The sequence below is a fragment of the Octopus bimaculoides genome, chromosome 8, assembly GCF_001194135.2.
Source record: "Octopus bimaculoides isolate UCB-OBI-ISO-001 chromosome 8, ASM119413v2, whole genome shotgun sequence".
Taxonomy (NCBI): domain Eukaryota; kingdom Metazoa; phylum Mollusca; class Cephalopoda; order Octopoda; family Octopodidae; genus Octopus; species Octopus bimaculoides.
In genome coordinates this window covers 79257328-79260834 of record NC_068988.1, presented here as the reverse complement: position 1 = coordinate 79260834, position 3507 = coordinate 79257328, and positions in this window count along the sequence as shown.

The following is a 3507-nucleotide window of genomic DNA, read 5'->3' as shown; positions in this document are numbered from 1 at the left end:
ATATATATATATATATATATATATACACGCATACATACATACATAATACATATAAATATGTGTGTGTGTGTGTGTGTGTGTAAGACGTTATGTATTATGTCATAAGAAAAAGGCGAGTATACTTTGTTACAGGCATAGATTGAACGGTGATGTTTATTTATTTGAAACTTATTACCGTACAGAAGTTTTACAGTGATCAAGTTCATAAGTATATACATTCGAATGCATTAATCAACGTTGATCGATTTTGATCTCATTATTTCATCAAGATAGTGCATGATATAAAGTAATTTTCACTACTGTCTCTTTAAAATATTCGATAAGCTTGTTTTCGTGCGACAGGCAACGTAACAGATGTAAGCAAGGCGATGTCTCCTAGAATAATTACAAATGCATCCTGTAAATTTTATCTCAGAAACAATCTATATAATAATCTGCTTGTTGTTTCGCTCGTTATGCTTTGGTTAGTTAGAGAGGTGGAGGTGGAGGTGGAGTGATTGAGAGGTGGACAAAAGTGTGTGTGTGCGTGTGCGTGTGCGTGTGTGTGTGTGTGTGTGTGAGAGAGAGAGAGAGAGAGAGAGAGAGAGAGGGAAATGTGAGTTGAGAAGATTGAAGAGAGGAGTATAATAAGGCCAAATGCATCACGTGGTTAGTTGAAGGGAAAAGCGAAGTGTGAGAAAATAAGACGGTGAGAAAAAGTGGGGAGAGAAGTGTTAATAACGTGCTGTAGGATGGGATGTGGAAGGTGAAGAGAAAGAGAGAAATGTTAAAGACATGGAGAGGAGAATTACATGGTTAAAAAGTTTGTTGAAGAAGTAGAGTAAAAGAGAGAAATATAAAGTGCACAGCAGAGGGAAATTTTAAAATCATATAATATATTATTGTGACTGGAAGTGAAATAACTTAGCAAAATAAAAATAAAAATCATCCTTTCGTAAATAGCTTCTCTTAATCTTTTTCCTTCTGTGGGATTTCTTCAGGTCCCACTAGTTAAGGTATAATTTCGTTGTCACTTGTTTTATCCATATAACATTTTCTAAACGAATGAATAAATGCCAGAATAATAATTCAAATTTCCCTTTTCTTTTAAAATCTCGTTGCAAAAATGTTTTCTTCATTAGAAGGAACGAAAATATTTTGTATGTATAAGTATAAGTGTAAAGCGCGTGCAAACACGCACGCACACACACACACACACACACACACACACACACACACACACACACACACACACACACACACACACACACACACACACACACACACACACACACACACACACACACATGTATACTTACATATTTGAAGTCTAGTAATTAGTCTTCTCTCCTTACATTTAACACGCTTATATACACGTGTACATTTAGATAGATAACGCCGAAGAAGAATGAAGCGCAAAATCAAAGAAAACCCACAGAGTAAAAATGCAAAAAGAAAAAGAAAAAGAAAATACGAACAACAAAACAAAAGCCAATAGCGCTCTCGTATGAATTAATCTTTAACAAAAGGCAGAGACAGACGTTTGTTGATGCTGGCAACGTTTGAGTGTTCAGTTGATTGGATGAACAATAGCTGTGTCTGAGCGTGAAATTATAGAAACAACAAAAGCGGTGGCTTTTGTTGGGTGAAATTTACATTTAAGGCGAATGGATGGTGATAGATGTGATAGATGCATAAATTGTGGATGAGTGGATCGATGAGTGGTTAAATGAAGGATGGGTGCCTGAACGGGTAGATGCATAGATGAATGGTCGGGTGAATGTTTTGATGGATGAGTGTCTAGTGGACTTGGTAGAATGTTCTTTTGACATAATTATGCCATTCGGATTGTTTACTATTGCTTTAATGTTCCAGAATGGGAAAGAGATGAAGCAAAGTAGAAAAACTGCTTAAGTTTCTTTGTATGTGCGTGTATGTGTGTGTGTGTGTGTGTGTGTGTGTGTGTGTGCGCGCGCGCGCGCTTACATATGTGTGGCTATGTAAGTGTGTTTGTATGAGTGTGTTTGTGTGCGTATGTAAATAACACCAAATATTTACGTGAGTGTAAAACGATATTCACACAAACATCTGAATGAATGACAAGTCAGGTAGCAAGTTAGATACATAGGTAGATAGAAAGAAAGAAAAAGAAAAAGATTGAGAGACAGAGAGAGAGAAAGATTTCACACACACACACACACACACACACACACACACAATCTGTCTGTCTGTCTGTTTCTGTCTCTATCTCTCCCTCACATACACATACATATACACTAAGGCAGAGGATTGAAAGAATACTTAGATAATCGTCGGAAAAAATGCTCTGCAGTATTTCTTCCGGTGAAAGAGAGAAGGTTGTCTTTTGTTTTAAATAAAATGGACACGTAATGACTTGCAACGTGATACAAGGAAGCAAATTCATCAACTATTTGCGTTTTAGTTATTTTATCGATATCGCTATGATAAAAACAAAGCTGGTCCTATTTCTTGAAATCATTGCTTCAATTAACATATGTAAAACTAACACACGGCAAAAACTTGTTTGAAAAACAAAAACTATGCTACCAGATTACATAACAACTGTCTAGTATGGATAGAGAAGCAAAATTTTAGCGTAAGTGGACACTCATCAAAGGATACACTGCATTGAAGTTATTTTTTTGTTCTCTCTGTATTGCTATTAATAGCTAATAGTTCTGATTGATAATATTAGCCACAGAAATAAAGACAAAGGGGAAAAAAAGAGAAAGAGTGAGAGAAAGTAGGCAATGCGTCTGTTATTCTTATATAAATTAACTTCATTCTTTTACTGCAGTCAATTGTTGGACTGTGAGGATTAGTAAATTATTTCGACTCTTAGAAGTCATCGTATGAACTTTGAGAGAATAAGAAGTAACGTGGTCTGAGCGAAAAATGAATTGAAGAACGGCGCAATCAAGAAAGAATTGGATCAGCACTGATCAGCATCCGATAGTCTGGAGCCTGGTCGATATGTGTGTGTGTGTGTGTGTGTGTGTGTGTGTGTGTGTGTGTGTGTGAGTATATAGATTGATAATTGCTGACGCACGAAACTCTCGGATCTTGAGTCACTACGTTGCTTCTGCTAAACAGTAATATGTATGTATATATGTATATATGTGTATGTGTATTAATATTAGTTTCAAATTTTGGCACAAAGCCAGCAATTTCGGGGTGGGGGCAAGGCGTTTACATCGGTCCTAGTGCTCAACTGGCACTATTTTATCGAACTCGAAAGGATTAATGGCAAAGTCGACCTCAGTGGAATTTGAACTCAGAATGTAAAGACGGACGAAATGCACCTAAGCATTTTGCCCAGCGCAGTGATACTTCTGTCAGCTTGTCACCTTCTGTGTATATTAGTATCAATTGTTTGAATGGTTCATTTGAATCAAAGTATTTTAAAAACCAGGACACCTAGTCAGGTTCAAGGTTAGCATAACCATAATGAGTGTTCAATATGCCATATTGAATATTCCATATGGTTGAAGATTAGCAATATATATA